Here is an 18323-nt window from a genome sequence, read left to right as displayed (position 1 = left end):
CAATTTTGACAATTTTGACAATTTTGACAATTTTGACAATTTTGACAATTTTGACAATTTTGACAATTTTGACAATTTTGACAATTTTGACAATTTTGACAATTTTGACAATTTTGACAATTTTGACAATTTTGACAATTTTGACAATTTTGACAATTTTGACAATTTTGACAATTTTGACAATTTTGACAATTTTGACAATTTTGACAATTTTGACAATTTTGACAATTTTGACAATTTTGACAATTTTGACAATTTTGACAATTTTGACAATTTTGACAATTTTGACAATTTTGACAATTTTGACAATTTTGACAATTTTGACAATTTTGACAATTTTGACAATTTTGACAATTTTGACAATTTTGACAATTTTGACAATTTTGACAATTTTGACAATTTTGACAATTTTGACAATTTTGACAATTTTGACAATTTTGACAATTTTGACAATTTTGACAATTTTGACAATTTTGACAATTTTGACAATTTTGACAATTTTGACAATTTTGACAATTTTGACAATTTTGACAATTTTGACAATTTTGACAATTTTGACAATTTTGACAATTCTGACAATTTGGACAATTTGGACAATTTTGACAATTTTGACAATTTTGACAATTTTGACAATTTTGACAATTTTGACAATTTTGACAATTTTGACAATTTTGACAATTTTGACAATTTTGACAATTTTGACAATTTTGACAATTTTGACAATTTTGACAATTTTGACAATTTTGACAATTTTGACAAATTTGACAATTTTGACAATTTCTACAATTTTGACAATTTTGATAATTTTGACAATTTTGACAATATTGACAATTTTGACAATTTTGACAATTTTGACAATTTTGACAATTTTGACAATTTTGACAATTTTGACAATTTTGACAATTTTGACAATTTTGACAATTTTGACAATTTTGACAATTTTGACAATTTTGACAATTTTGACAATTTTGACAATTTTGACAATTTTGACAATTTTGACAATTTTGACAATTTTGACAATTTTGACAATTTTGACAATTTTGACAATTTTGACAATTTTGACAATTTTGACAATTTTGACAATTTTGACAATTTTGACAATTTTGACAATTTTGACAATTTTGACAATTTTGACAATTTTGACAATTTTGACAATTTTGACAATTTTGACAATTTTGACAATTTTGACAATTTTGACAATTTTGACAATTTTGACAATTTTGACAATTTTGACAAATTTGACAATTTTGACAATTTTGACAATTTTGACAATTTTGACAATTTTGACAATTTTGACAATTTTGACAATTTTGACAATTTTGACAATTTTGACAATTTTGACAATTTTGACAATTTTGACAATTTTGACAATTTTGACAATTTTGACAATTTTGACAATTTTGACAATTTTGACAATTTTGACAATTTTGACAATTTTGACAATTTTGACAATTTTGACAATTTTGACAATTTTGACAATTTTGACAATTTTGACAATTTTGACAATTTTGACAATTTTGACAATTTTGACAATTTTGACAATTTTGACAATTTTGACAATTTTGACAATTTTGACAATTTTGACAATTTTGACAATTTTGACAATTTTAACAATTTTGACAATTTTGACAATTTTGACAATTTTGACAATTTTGACAATTTTGACAATTTTGACAATATTGACAATTTTGACAATTTTGACAATTTTGACAATTTTGACAATATTGACAATTTTGACAATTTTGACAATTTTTGACAATTTTGACGATTTTGGCAATTTTGGCAACAATTTTGGCAATTTTGGCAATTTTGATAATTTTGACAATTTTGACAATTTTGACATTTTTGACATTTTTGACATTTTTGACTTTTTTGACATTTTTGACATTTTTGACATTTTTGACATTTTGACAATTTGTACAATTTTGACAATTTTGACAATTTTGACAATTTGACAATTTTGACAATTTTGACAATTTTGACAATTTTGACAATTTTGACAATTTTGACAATTTTGACAATTTTGACAATTTTGACAATTTTCACAATTTTCACAATTTTCACAATTTTCACAATTTTGACAATTTTGACAATTTTGACAATTTTGACAATTTTGACAATTTTGACAATTTTGACAATTTTGACAATTTTGACAATTTTGACAATTTTGACAATTTTGACAATTTTGACAATTTTGACAATTTTGACAATTTTGACAATTTTGACAATTTTGACAATTTTGACGATTTTGACCATTTTGACAATTTTGACAATTTTGACAATTTTGACAATTCTGACAATTTTGACAATTTTGACAATTTTGACAATTTTGACAATTTTGACAATTTTGACAATTTTGACAATTTTGACAATTTTGACAATTTTGACAATTTTGACAATTTTGACAATTTTGACAATTTTGACAATTTTGACAATTTTGACAATTTTGACAATTTTGACAATTTTGACAATTTTGACAATTTTGACAATTTTGACAATTTTGACAATTTTGACAATTTTGACAATTTTGACAATTTTGACAATTTTGACAATTTTGACAATTTTGACAATTTTGACAATTTTGACAATTTTGACAATTTTGACAATATTGACAATTTTGACAATTTTGACGATTTTGGCAATTTTGGCAATTTTGACAATTTTGATAATTTTGACAATTTTGACAATTTTGACATTTTTGACATTTTTGACATTTTTGACATTTTTGACATTTTTGACATTTTTGACATTTTTGACATTTTTGACATTTTTGACATTTTTGACATTTTGACAATTTGTACAATTTTGACAATTTTGACAATTTTGACAATTTTGACAATTTTGACAATTTGACAATTTTGACAATTTTGACAATTTTGACAATTTTGACAATTTTGACAATTTTGACAATTTTGACAATTTTGACAATTTTGACAGTTTTGACAATTTTGACAATTTTGACAATTTTGACAATTTTGACAATTTTGACAATTTTGACAATTTTGACAATTTTGACAATTTTGACAATTTTGACAATTTTGACAATTTTGACAATTTTGACAATTTTGACAATTTTGACAATTTTGACAATTTTGACAATTTTGACAATTTTGACAATTTTGACAATTTTGACAATTTTGACAATTTTGACAATTTTGACAATTTTGACAATTTTGACAATTTTGACAATTTTGACAATTTTGACAATTTTGACAATTTTGACAATTTTGACAATTTTGACAATTTTGACAATTTTGACAATTTTGACAATTTTGACAATTTTGACAATTTTGACAATTTTGACAATTTTGACAATTTTGACAATTTTGACAATTTTGACAATTTTGACAATTTTGACAATTTTGACAATTTTGACAATTTTGACAATTTTGAAAATTTTAACAATTTTGACAATTTTGACAATTTTGACAATTTTGACAATTTTGACAATTTTGACAATTTTGACAATTTTGACAATTTTGACAATTTTGACAATTTTGACAATTTTGACAATTTTGACAATTTTGACAATTTTGACAATTTTGACAATTTTGACAATTTTGACAATTTTGACAATTTTGACAATTTTGACAATTTTGACAATTTTGACAATTTTGACAATTTTGACAATTTTGACAATTTTGACAATTTTGACAATTATGACAATTTTGACAATCATGACAATTTAGACAATTTAGACAATTTTGACAATTTTGACAATTTTGACAATTATGACAATTTTGACAATCATGACAATTTTGAAAATTTTCACAATTTTCATTTTTTCAAATATTCAAGCGATTTTTGCAAGACTGATTAAATAAATATTTTTTTCATCTTTGCATCCTTGGTTTTGTTTGTAGAAAGATTATTTTGTTGATTTTTCTTAAACAGTTTCAACACCAAAAATATTTAAAATAAATAAATATGGCTTGAAAATATACATATCATCGAAATTTTACTTGGATTTCTAGAAATATTTAAGGTATTAAAATGATTTGAATTTCCTGTGGCTCCAGAGACTACCTTTTTTTTAATTTTTTTATGGTTGACTAGCTTTTTGATAAGAACCTTAGTAGAGTTTAATCATAGTTTCATAAATTTATCATTTTTGTAAAATATCACATACCTATCTATCTGCACTGCAATTTTTTTTTCTTCCTGAAAGTGGTTCCAGAGAGTATCTTTTTTTTTCAAACTCTTGGAATGATTCAAATACTTGAAATATGTTGAAACCACATGATTCTAGTTTTTCTCAGTTGAACCTCTTTGACGTATCAAAATTTCCTACATAATAATTCTTAAGTTTCACTTTTTCGACAGCAATATTCTGATCTGAAATTTTCTTGAAATTTTCTTGGTATTAATCAACGGAATGTTAATTAACCCTTTCCTTCCCACGAGGTTTTTCACGTTTTAAAAATAGAAATATTGATTTACAGCTAATGTTCTAGAACAAAAGATGCATAATTGAGGCCTACTTTAATGATCCATTTGATAAATTTGGTTTTTGAGGTGGATCATATGTGCTCCATTGGGAAGATAACAACACATAGGGTGCAAATGAAAAACAGGAAATAATTGCAAAAAAAACGTGGAATTTCATCACTTCATTGATCACAAACTAAAACAATCCTATTAGATAAAAAACTTCTTTGGTATTCGCATCCCTCGAAAGTCTATTTATTGGAATATTTGAAATTTTCATTTTTGCCTTGAACAATGGCCGCCATGACACTTTGCGCAAGGAAAACAAAACATGCCGTTTTTCGAGAAAATCACGAACTTTTACATATATTTCGAGACATGTGATCATTTAAACAAATGAAACAACAATCCTGAAGCGATTTTTTTGTTGACGAAATGATTTTCATGAGTATTGATAAGAAGCTTCACAAAATCAAAAGTACGTTCTGTTCCCAGTGTATCACCAGTGATCCACTTTACTTACTCAAAAATGTATATGTTTTAGTTGAAATCAAAGTAAACCATCATTTGATTCTGCTTGCATAAGCAACCTTCTGCACGTCAGTATTTTTATTTGAAAAAAATTATAAAAACTTGTCAAGTTATTGAACAACAAATGACGACTTGATTTAAATTCGAAAAAAAATCGACTTTTTTGCAGTTTTTGATCTGTCAAGCAAAACCTAGCGAACCGATTTTCTTCAAATTTCGTGTAATGTTTCTTCACTCATATCTACACATTCAGTGAAAAAATGGTGTTGATCCAAAGCGCCCAGTTTAAATGCGAGCTGTGCAAAGTTGTGGATCACCTGTGCTACCATGGGAAGGAAAGGGTTGAATTAAGTCAATTCATTCAGCGTTTGTACTCTGCTGCGTAACATTGGAAAAATGTAGAAAGAAAATTGCTAAATATTTCGGCACAAATTTCCTACGGCTTAGCAAAAATTATTTTTATATTTTCAATTTCCAGTTCAACTTGCTGTGCAACTGTTTCCTTAGGATTACTATCGATGAATTTTCCGCATAATTTCTCGTCTAATTTAAATAACATATTTATTACATTTTATTTTTATTTTTGGCCAGCAGCTTCGGCCTAGTGGTTCGAGTTCAACTCCTCTACGTCAATGTTCATGGTACTCATTCTGGAAAGTTAGTGTTTTTAGTATTTGTAAAATGCTAGCCATCATACCATTAAAATTGAAGAGAGAGATTTCCTTAGAGAATCAGCTTTGAGAGTACAATATGTGTACATTGACATAAATAAATATTTCTCAAAGCTGTTTAAATTTGAAAGTGTTATTCATAAAATATGAGAAACTTGCAGGTGTTTCTATTCCAATTATTCCTAAAACTTCCAAAGGTTAAAGTCTCCAAGCCGTTTGAGCGATCAATTTCTTCGGAAACTTTTTCTCACCACATTATGGCATACTAAAATTGAGCAGCACATGTTCCTATTTTCGCCCCAAAGAACAACGACAATCACTTTGGTCAAAGTTTCTGGCAGCGATTTTCCCTTGGCTGATAAATGGTTATAAAAGCTCTGGTTAAAATCTGTTGCCGTGAATCCGAATGAGCTGTTTATTTTGACCAGAAATTTTTCGAAGCTCGAATCTATAACAATAATCAAGCATGTTCTCGGGACGAGGGAATTGATGGAAACGTGAATCTAGGGGGAAAAGAAATTTTCCGTCTGCCAAATTCTTACTCGACAGAGCTTGTTGAAGAGGGTAAATCAAAACTTTTCCATGGATGCTGATAATTCTGTCTTGCTGCTCTCAAATTTCAATTGGAGAAATTCAAGTTCACCTCCCCACAGAGTGAGCAATCGGCACGTTCAAGTTCAACTTATCAATGGAGCGGCAAAAAAGTACCAATCGTTTCTCTCTATTTGATGAAATCAGAAAGTAACGAATATTTGTTGACTTTTTTTTTACTTTTCAATATCACGTGTCTGACTGAGCTTTCAAATCAGAATTGTGGAGGTTTTATCTTAATTTTTTTTTTTTTAATTCAAATGATTCTTTATTAAGGCCATTTACTTTTACAAGTTTAATTGGGCCGGGGGTCAATAGGTTTTATCTTGTTTGTTTAAATTTTTGTTTCTAATCATTAATTCCAATTTTTATTTTGAGTTTTGAACATGTTCTTGTCTTGGAAGGAATTTAAACTCAATTGTGAACTTAGACTACCATGTTCTAAAATTTATTTCTTTTTATTAATGAGTGTCTAGACTCCAAACTAATTCATATGAGTTGAGCCTCATGAATGATATAGCTAAATTTGTTTAAATTCCAAACCAAAAGTTCCTCATTAAATTTGAACCCCAACTTCAACGATGTAACCGAAATGCTCCCCCAAAACTAATTAGTTTTGAGTAATGAGTTCTGCGGTTCTTCGAAATATTCCCAACACTATCCCTGGGGCTTTTAAGCTTATGTTGGACCCTTTAAAACATCTTTCAAGTTTGCTCCAGTTGGTCAATTATACGCTATTTAAATTTGGAATAACACGGAGAAAACTTCAGAATGAAGTTGTTTATTATTCGGTTGGAATAAACATTTCAACAACAGACATCCCGTTACGAGTTCACCTATTAAGGTGAGTTCACTTTTCTACAAAAAGAAAATAAAATTACAATGAATTCAAATTCATATCCCCTTCATTCAAATTGCCTTTCTCATTTCGAATTACAAAGATCAGAAAATCAAAAAAAGATCTAAAAGCTATTTTACATTCAGAATCCAATTTTTTTTACTTTAACACACATCCGGTTATACTTTTCTACATTAACCATTTCTATTCCATTCCTAAAGCCAACCCATTCAAAGGATAAAAAAGACGACCACGCATCTAACCAGCTATTTTCCAGAAGGGCTGCTGCTGCTTGAACTGATCTGGAATCGGAACCATGACAAGACTGCTGACTTTTCATTCACTATGTGTTGGTGTTTCGCCCGTTTCATTTTTCCCCTGACTTTGAGTAATTCTGGTCCTTGGCTAAGTTAATATATGCCGGAGAAAAGTTTCGCAAATGGCTAAACAAGCTGGCCAAAGACAATTTCGTTGAATAAATTGGCAGTTTACTTTTTTTTCAGCACTCTCTCGCTCTCTCTCATCTCAATTCCAGAAGAAGAAAGCACTCGGAAAAATATGATTATTACTGCCTGCTGGTACAGCAATAATAGAAATTTTTAACTTGAGAAATCGTGGCAATGAATAATACGGTATGGAGTGGACGATTCGTGCAATGAAGGAAATAAAACACAACGCGAAACGTTGTTTTGCCACCCATTCAAATAATTAATCTGCTCATAGTATTTCTTAAAAAAATATGATGATTAGTTTAAAAAAAATGACAAAAACACCAAAAATGGCAATTTGATAAAAATAACAAAAATGACTAAAATGACAAAAATTGAAAAAAAAATGATGTCATGCATTTTTGTAGTCGTTTTCAAATATTCGTAAAATGGTTTGAATTAATGTTACAAATGTTGGTTTTCAGTGTTTATGACGCCAAAAGTGAAACTTTTTTTTTAAGTGCCGTCCTTCTTTTTATCTGGTGGATGTTTTCAAAGTATTTTCTCTTAAGACTTTTCTGCTTTTTGGATCACTGTATTCTTGAAAATCCTGTCTGTAAAAAAAAATTTGTGTAAAAACCATTTTTAAGTATCTTTAGAAACTAAAGCTTCACAGTTCTGTACCGTTTAGATATAGTATTTATATTAGATCAGGGGCCGCAGGAAGAACAACCTCATCGGGAGTGTCGTGAACTGACGATTAATCTGAATCATAATTCACAATGTCGCTTCAAAGCTCCGCTTTTTCACAAGATCAGACCAATAACTGATTTGTGTTTTTGCTTACACATCGAAGCTCCTACTTCAATGTTGCAACATATTAGTTTAAATTATTTTTCTAATTTGAATTTACGCTCTTTACATTCTTCATCTCATCTCCACATTCCTTCTCACGTCTAATCTCAAATTAAAAGTCTTCAGTCCGTCTTTTTTACCGTACCTCATTTCGAATCATTTCAAATCTTTGCTTCTTCAGTCCTTCTTGTTTACCGGTACTGGCATCAAAACAAACAAAGCAGCCTTCTAAATCTGTGCTTCTTCTTTCCGTCTTTTTTACCGAAACTAGCATAATTTCTAAACAAAAGCAGCAGTCTTCAAATCTGCGCTTCTTCAGTCCTTCTTATTTACCGGAGCTGGCATAAAAAACAAAGCAGCCTTCTAAATTTGCGCTTCTTCTTTTTGTCTTATTTCCCGGAACTAGCATCATTTCTAAAAAAAGCAGCAGTCTTCAAATCTGCGCTTTTTTAGTCCGTCTTATTTACCGGAGCTGTTAATCTTTCAAAACAAATAAAGCAGAAGCCTTTTAATTCTGCGCTTCTTCATTCTGTCTTATTCATCTGAGCTTGCATCAAAAACAAAGCAGCCTTCCAAATCTGCAATTCTTCAGTCCGTCTTATTTACCGAAACTAGCATCATTTATAAACAGAAGAAGCCGCTTTTCAAATCTACGCTCCTTCATTTCGTATTATCTACCAGGGCTGACATCAATACAAACATAGCAACATAAGAAATCTGCGCTTCTTCAGTCTGTCTTATTTACCAGAACTAGCATGATTTCAAAACAAAAAAAGCAACCTTCCAAATCTACGCTTCTTCACTCCGTCTTTTTACCGGAACTGGTATTTTTCCAAAACTAACAACCAACTTCCAAATCTGAGCTTCTACAGTCCGTCTCATTTACCGGAACCGGTACTGGTATTTACCCCAGCTCCGGTGCAAATAAATTTATTTATTTTTATTTATTTACTAGCTGACCCGGTGTGCTTTGCTACACCTTCCAAAATTTATTGAAATTTGTGGTTTCTTGTTATTCAACATTTCATTTTTTTTGCACAAAATTTTAAATTCATTTAAAAAATTATTTAAATGTTTCATCGAAATAAAATTGCAACTTTTTTATTTTAAAAACTTTATAAATCCGTGTTTTAATCCTTTTTATGACTCTGGATCTCTTTGCTTCATAAGTTTATAACTTATACCAAAATATTTTGTTTATATATGGATCTTCGCTGTCCCTTTTTTATATGGAGTGGGTTTCAAGCTTTCATAGAACATTTATGAATCAAAATAACGTCAAGGGACATTTATTTCACCCATTCGTTCTCGAATTAAATTGTGAGAGTGACCCTTTTACCCATCCCTATATCCCTAATGGAAAGAAGGGGGGTCTCATTACATCAGAAAAACACTTCTTGTATACAAATACGATCCCATATCATATATGTCTTCCTTCGCTATAAATTCACGAGCAATTCAAAATCTGGATGACCCTCTCTCCATTTAATATATGTATATAAGATATGTATATGATAAGGGGGCCTAAAACCATCGAAGAAACATTGCCCGTACACAAATATGCTCCCCATGTAAATTTGGTTCCATTTTCTCGATTAATTATCGAAATATTTAAAAAAAATGTATAAGTGACCCTCTCCCCACTTTTTATCGTTCCACTTAATGGAGGGATGAGTGTCAAACCACCGGAAAAACATTTCTTGTGCTTCGATACCTTCTAATGCCAAATTTGGTTTCGTTTGCTTTATTAGTTGTCAAGTTATGCTATAAATTTTTTACCAGAGCCCCTCTTCCAACCTATCTTCTACCTGGAAGGTGGGAATCAAGATCAAACATTCCGTGTATTTAAATACACTCCTATGCTAAAATCTGTTCCATTTGCTCGATTGTATGATTGTTCCCAAGTCCTATTCGGTTCCATTTGTTAGATAAGTTAGATGCAAAACAATCGTATGTGTACTCCCGTCTTCCCTAACTGTATCCCCCAATTGAAGGAGAAAGAAGTCTCAAAAGAAGAAATAACCATTTTACGTATCCAAATGCTTTTCCCATGCCAAATTTGTTTTCATTTGCTCGATAAGTTCTCAAGCTATGTGAATAAATTTAAAGGACCACCCCTCCCCCCTCTGGGGGGCCACCCTTCCAAGCAAAAATTTGATTCCATTTGCTCAAATAGTTTTCAAGTTATCCAATAAAAAAGGTATGAAAGCCCCCCTCCCCCTTATTCCCTGACACTGGAAGGAGGGAGGGGTCTGAAATAATTATAGAACCATTTCTCGTATTCCACTACCCTCCCATGCCAAATTTGGTTCCATTAGCTTGATTAGTTCTCCCGTTCTGTACAAAATTGTAAGGTAGGCCCCCTCCCCCCTTTCTATCTCCTCACTCGAAGGAGGGAGGGGTTCCAAATATTTTTAAAAATATTCCTCGCACCCAAGTTCCCACCCATGCCAAGTTTGGTTTGATTTGCTTGATCAATTCTCGAGTTATGACGACTTATTACTATTAAATGAAAGACCCCCTCCCCCCTTCCAGGAATAGGGAGGGTTCCCAAACTATTATAGGAACCTTCCCCGGCCTCCAATACCCCCATCTGCCAAATTTCACGCAAATCGGTTCAGTAGTTTTCGAGTCTATAGGGAACAGACAGACAGACAGACAGACAGAAATTCATTTTTATATATATAGATTTAAGGATATATCACCCGAGCCCATCATTCAAACTACTTAAAATTATCTTAAATAGAGTTGATTTCTTCAAAAAATGAAGCAGACTTCCAAATATGCGCTTTTTAAGTCCGTCTTTTTAAACGTAACTAGCATTAGCATCATTTAAATAAAAAGGAGCTGCTTTTCAAATTTGCGCTTCTTCAGTTCGTCTTATTTACCGGAACTGGCATCCTTTCAAAACAAGCAAAGCAGCCATCCAAATCTGCGCTTTTTTATTCCGTCTTATTTACCGGAGTTGGCACCATTTCAAAACAAAAGCAGCAGCTTTTCAAATCTGCGCTTCTGCAGTCCGTCTTATTTACCGGAGCTGGTAACAATACAATCAAAGGAGCTTTCCAAATCTGCGCTTCTAAAGCCTTTCAAATCTGCGCTTATTAAGTCCGTCTTATTTACCAAAACTTACATCCTTTCAAATCAAACAAAGTAGAAGTCTTTAAAATCTGCACTTCTACAGTTTGCCTTTTTTACGGGAGCTGGCATCCTTTCAAAACAAACAAAGCAGCAGCCTTTCAAATTTGCGCTTCTTCATTCTGTCTTATTTATCGGAACTAGAATCATTTCAAAACATAAGTATAAGCCTTTCAAATCTGCGCTTCTGCGGTTCCTTATATTTACGGGAACTGGTATCCTTTCAAAACAAACAAAGCAGTAGTCTTTCAAATCTATGTTTTTAAGTCCGTCTTATTTACCGAACTGGAATCCTTTCAAAACAAACAAAGCAGAAGTCTTTAAAATCTGCGCTTCTTAAGTCCGTCTTATTTACCGGAACTGGCATACTTTTAGAACAAACAAAGCAACAGCCTTACAAATCTGCGCTTCTGCAGTTCGTCTTATTTACCGGAGGTGGCATTAAAACAACCTGAGCAGCGGCTTTTCAAATCTGCGCTTCTTCATTACGTCTTATTTACTGGAGCTGGCATCAAATCAATCAAAGCAACCTTTCAAATCTGCGCTTTTTTCATTCCATCTTTTTTACCGGAACTAGCATCATTTCAAAACAAAAGCAACAGCTTTTCAAACTTGCTCATCAGCAGCCCGTATTATTTAACGGTACTGGCATCTTTTGAAAACAAACAAAGCATCAGCCTTTTAAATATGTGCTTTTTCAGTCCGTCTTATTTACCGGAGCTGGCATCATTACGAAACAAACAAAGATTCAAATTTGCGCTCATCGAACCAACTACGCCATTGTCGTGAACTGACGATTAATCTGAATCATAATTCAAAATCTCGCTTAAACACGTCCGTCTTTCACAAGATTAGACCAATATATGATTTTTTGTTTTTGTTGACACTTTGAAGCTCTTCGAATCTTTCCAGAGTTTTTACTTTATAAGTCCGAGAGTGACTTTCTTTGTTATACCTATTGAAGTGCTATGCAGGAAACCTGGTCGCATTTATTTGTTTATTTGTGTAAAAAACATCAACGGATCACATGTTGATCCTAATGATAACTTAATAAAAAATAATGAATTAAAAACTAGTTAAATCTACAAAGTTCTCGAAACCATTAAAATTTTCTTCGGAAAGTAGTCCTTGAAGCGTCAAAGTCGAAGTACTCGGCGAAGCAGTTGAAAGTTCTCAAAATTCCAATAAGAGCGCTGTTGGCTCCGTAGTTATTCAGCCGTATGGGAACATAGAGCTGTAGATTTTGGTTCCTTAATCCTCGGGGTCGCACACTGAGAGGAATAGCCTCCAGCAGCATGGGAGCGTCAATCCTCGACGCAAGGAGATCCGCTACGACTAGAGCACGTGCAGCATTACGACGAATTTGAAGCGTGTCTAAATCATGAGACTGTTGGCCAGCAACTCCCGGATAATTCTAACTCAGTCGCAGAAGACCCTACGACTTATCTCAGGGTCGGCCTACGGCTGGTTAATCGGAGGGGAACGCGGACAAAACTTAAGGGAACAAACTGTGGGTTTTCTACAATCAAAAACAATTAACAAATTAGAAACTTTGGACGAGAAAATCACTTTTATTTAAAAACGAGAAAAACTACTTCTAACTTTGGTTCTTTAATTTAAAGCTTTTTATTAAGCACGCTACTGTGTGGTGTGTTTGTGTAGGGTGTGGGTTGGACGGTGGTCGATGACCGTTGCGGTACGTACCGGATGCTCGATGACTGCGTTGGTGAGCGCTCACTGGTTACCTTTACCGGGGTGTTGGGTTCGACAGTGGCGGATTGTTGATGGCGGATCAGGAACGGGAACTTGTGCCCTGATCAATTTACCAAAATGGTGGCAGTTCGTCTGGCGTTGACGAACGGGCAGGATACGGCGTCTTCCTTCGTTGACGTAATCAGCGGACCCACGGCAAGACCGTATTGGCCGCGCTGAGAAGGGCTCTCCTTGGAAATTAGAGACTTCGAGAATCTCTCGAAGTCCCGAGAGATAGGCCTCCTTAACGATTATGGTTCTTACCTGAACCAGAGGCCGAAGTCTTTTACGGTAAGACGTAGACTACCGTCAGGTAATCTAGGCCGAATCGTACGACGGAATTCCGCAACACAAAACGGGATGGCACAAGAACAAAACACACAGGTTTTTCCAAATTTCTTGGCTGTTGGGGAACACACCTGACTCGCACGAACGCCGGAAGAAAAAAAGCCCAGAGTCCAAGACCCTTTTGGCGCGATACTTCACTCCTTTCCTCCACCTTCTCCATTCAAAATGTTTTAGGCGAGTTCTTGCACCTTGCATGCAACCTACATGCATTCGACCTTGCAACCAGTCTTGGTTGCAGACTTGACGAAGATGCCACACGCCCAACTTAAAACTAACAATAATTGTATTTGTTAAAACCTATCTTCTAAACATTTATTTAAAATTTGCCTAATCCTAACTAAATTAACAAATAGAAAAACAACAGTTCGAAACAACAATTAAAACAAAATGGAAAAATTACCTAAGGACTTTGTAACGACGGTTACAATCAATAAGGCGGCATCGGTTTTCGTAACTGGGTAAACGAAACGGATCTAACCAGTTCAAGTGTCGCAGGGCATACCGTATGAAACGCCGCTGGATAGCCTCTATTCGTTCAGCTCCGTTCTGGTAAAATGGGCACCAAACTGCAGATGCATATTCAAGCGTTGAGCGAACTATGCTGCAATACAAACTTTTTAGGCAATCCACATCTTTAAATTCCTTTGTTACGCGAAATAAGAAGCCAAGACTTCTAGACGCTTTATCGACGATGTAATTCGTATGAGTCTTAAACTCCAGCCGATGGTCTAGGATAACGCCCAGATCGTTGATGTGGTCCACCCGGGCGATGATTTCGTTCCCAAGAGTGTACTCTGCGTGAAGAGGGTTCAGCTTGCGAGAAAAAGAAATGACCGCACATTTGCTGTGGTTCAGAGGCAAGCAGTTGGTGTCACACCAGTGAGCGAAGGTGTTGAACTGCCTTTGCAAGAGATCGATATCGTCTTGGCCATTGATGGTATGGAAAAGTTTGAGGTCGTCGGCATACGCAAGTTTTGGGCCGTCCAATAGAGTGAGAACATCGTAAAAATAGATGACAAAAATTATCGGTCCCAAATGGCTTCCCTGTGGCACACCTGAACAAGCCGAGAATTGTCTTGAAAAGTAATTTCCAGTTTGCACAGATAACTTTCGTCCCGTTAAATAGCTTCGAAACCAGTCCAGTAGGGGTCCACAGAATCCTAAGCGTTCGAGTTTAGCAATAGCAATATCGTGATTTACTTTATCGAAAGCAGCAGACAGATCAGTATAGATGGCGTCAGTTTGTGACTTCATGGTGAAGCTATCTTGCACGAACGATGTAAAAGTCAGCAAATTAGTTGTCGTGGATCGTTTCGGCAGAAATCCGTGCTGATCATTGGAAAAGTATTGTTTTGAGGACGAGTAAATCGGATCCAGAACAACCAATTCGAACAGTTTGGCTATCGAACAAAGAGCTGATATTCCGCGGTTGATGTGAACAACATCTTTCTTATTTCCCTTTTTGTGAACAGGGAACATGTAAGCTTCTTTCCAGAGCGAGGGAAAGGTTGCGAAGTCCAGCGAAGCTCGAAAAATATGTCTGATGGGAGTCAGCAAGTGTTGCATGAAACGTTTCAAGAATATAGCTGGTATCCCGTCCGGACCCGTAGATGATGAATTTTTAAGCTTTGCTGTCGCCCTTAAAATGGCTGCGTCATCGAAGGCAATACCGTTTAAGGAAGAGTCTAGAGGTGTGATATTTCCTACAGCCATATCCAGTTGCTCTGAGGAAATGGACCCAGTTGTGAAAACGCTAGAAAATTTCTCGGCAAAGAGGTTGCATATTTCAAGATCGGTGTTCGCTGTGTGGCCGTTCAAAAACATTTGAGACGGAAGCCCAGATTCTTTCCGCTGATTTTTAACGTACTTCCAGAAAGATCTCGGGTTGGTCTTAAAATTACGCTGTAGTCGGTGGAGATAGTTCTGGTAGCAGCGCCTACTACTTTTTTTGTACGCCGTGTTCAGCTGGCGGTATTCTTCCTTTGTGCAGAGGGACTTGTGCTTGCTGAAGTTTCGAAGAGCACGGTTTTTTGCCGTCTTCAGTTGTCGCAGTTTATTAGTGGCCCAGGGAGCTCGTGGGTTGGAGGGTAAGCTACGTTTCGGAACATGGCGGTCAATTATATAATTCAGTATATTTGAAAAAGTCGCAGCGGCTGCATCGGGATTAGACATATCGAGCTCGTTCTCCCATTCGATAGAATCCAGGACGAGTGAGATAGCTTCGTAGTCGACGTTTTTGAAGTCCTGGTAGAAGGGAGCGGTTTCCTCTATAGGAGCGTTAACGCTAGTGACATCGAGTGAGACCACTAAAGCTGGGTGATGGGAAACAAATTTAACAAGAGGGGCGGGAGCTAAATCAATAGTTGGATTCCTGAAGCCTTCGTTTATGAAGCAGAGGTCTAGCATACGGCCGTTTTCGTTTTCAAAGCTGTTGATCTGGCGAAGAGTCGCGGTGCTCAAAGAGTCCAGGAAGATGTTGGAAGGAGCCGAGAAATAGGAGCGCATAGGATCTGGGAACAAAAAGCCGCCATCGGAAGGACACCATTTCAAGCCAGGCATGTTGAAATCACCGATAACAAGAATATCATCTACCGGAGAGCAGATTGAGCTCACTTTGGAGAGGCAGCGCGAGAAAGACTCAGCTACAACCAGATCACTTGAGCGATCAGGAGGCACGTACACTACGCATAAGTACAGTCTTCTGTATATATTCAGCTATTCATCGTGTCAATCGTTATGAAACACTGACTGATTTTCAGCTTTGACAGGTCGTAAGCTTCTTTAAATACTGGACATAATTTTTTTCAATTTTTAAGAGTGCGTTTTGCTGTCCATTACGAGGTTTTCAAAACATCCTCGCTAGCGGTTAAAATATTATGCGCACGATTTGACCACCGTATTCTGTTAATTTTACCAGTGGGGAGTTTTTTTACCTTGTAGCAATGAAGTATTTAAGCCTGATTATTAGTCAGTTAGATGAACCATTCAGAAAAATTTATGTTTTTTATTCACTTCTCCTAGTTGTTTTTTTTTTTCGAATTGCGCTTGATAAAACCTCTCACATTCCTCAACTTCATGGAATCAATCATCTTCACTTTTTTTCAAATATTACTCTCTGTTAAATCCTCTAGGAATTTTTAAACAATTTAGCACATGAATTTCGGTCGAATGATTGATTTCCAGCTGTGTTTGGGTCTCCCACTGGGACATTCCTGGATTTTTCTCAATTCTGCCGAAAAAACTAACAATATCATCAGAGTAAAGTGTTTCACACTTTATACTATCAATAAAAAACTGCAAACCAGTATCGATTTTACATTTTTAGATTCTGAAATGCTATTTCCACATAAATAGTTTTCAAACACAAGATAAACAGGAAAAATTAACATGAATAATTAATATTCGAAGCTAGTGGAAAACTACGACGCTGAACAAATTTCCACGCCCCCGTTTAAGCTTCATACGTGTGTAGGCATTCATTTCTGGATTCTGATTAATTTCTTCCCGGAACGTTATCCTACAGAAAAGTCTACAGAATTTATTTGCATGAACTTGTTTGACTTTTCTGTGGCCGAGCTCGGATCCTTCACTCTGTGTGTGGTTCATTTTAGACTTTGAGCCGGGTTGGTGGGTGGAAACTCATGTTTTTATTAAGAAAAACTAAGAAGTTGCTTCTTATTGGTGTTAAAGTGAAAGAAGTGCGTTCCATATTTTTGAATTCCAAAATTAAAAAAAATAAATATAAAAAAATTCAAAAAAAATTAAAAAAAAATAAAAATAAAATAAAAAAAATATAAAATAAATTAAAATAAAATAAAATAAAATAAAATTTGATTCCTTTGACAATCATTTTGTTAATTAAAAATATCACATCTGATTAATTTTCTCTTTTTTTCAACATCAACGTTGGTTTGTCGCTCTGATTTTATTTATTTTCCCTGTGTTATTTATCACGCTCCAAAGAATTTAATAGATTTGCATCGTCTGAAATTTTCCAATCAAACTTTACCAGAATTCCAAAACTTTTTCATTAAATTTCAATCGTATCAGAGAATACAAAAGAAAAAAGCAGCAACCAACAACAAACTTAACATTAACGCTAAATTACTCGTCAAATTAAAACCCTCCATCCATTGAGTGGGGGTCGATTATTTGTTGACAAATTTTGCCAGAAGGACTTCTCCCAAGCGAAGGGGATTCATTCTCTCTTGAACATTGCAGGTACACGACGACAATTGCATGGAATTTGGAACATTGGGCGTATATTTTCCAACGCTTTAACCTAAAAGTGCTGAACCTTGTCCCAGCATTTTTCGCCGTTGACACGATTCAACGATAGCCTAGCTAGGCATTTTTATCTCTCGACTGCTACTTTTTGCTCTTACTGGTGTAAACGTCAGCTTTTCCGACGAAGGATGGATTATGAAATTGAATTTCGCTTTGCTTGGAGCCCCGCAAAAGTTTATCCGAATCTTGCTTCACCCTTTCGTGGAAGTCTATAGAAAAAAAAACAGGCTGGAAACTTAAGAAGTCTCACTTTTTTCCATTGTTGTCGTTTTCATCATTTGCATAGGACATCATCACTCGACTTTTGCACGCGCAAAAGGAAACCGTAGATCTTATCGATAACATTTGATAGGCCTCGGTTGCAGCGTGATTTGATTTCGAGTCAGTCAAGTTGAGGCCTGAACAAAAAATATTAAAATGTAGAAAATTAGATTACATGCAACACATGCGACAAAT

At 34.3% G+C, this 18323-nt stretch overlaps 1 protein-coding gene across 1 annotated transcript in view; it reads left to right on the top strand.

Annotated features, from left to right (window-relative positions):
- LOC129756865 (neuropeptide SIFamide receptor-like) overlaps nucleotides 1-18323 on the top strand; it is a 47143-nt gene that overhangs the window by 9017 nt on the left and 19803 nt on the right. The gene's annotated exons all lie outside the window — the stretch shown is intronic.

This window comes from Uranotaenia lowii, chromosome 3, assembly GCF_029784155.1.
Source record: "Uranotaenia lowii strain MFRU-FL chromosome 3, ASM2978415v1, whole genome shotgun sequence".
NCBI lineage: Eukaryota > Metazoa > Arthropoda > Insecta > Diptera > Culicidae > Uranotaenia > Uranotaenia lowii.
This window is presented reverse-complemented; position numbering and strand designations above follow the sequence as displayed.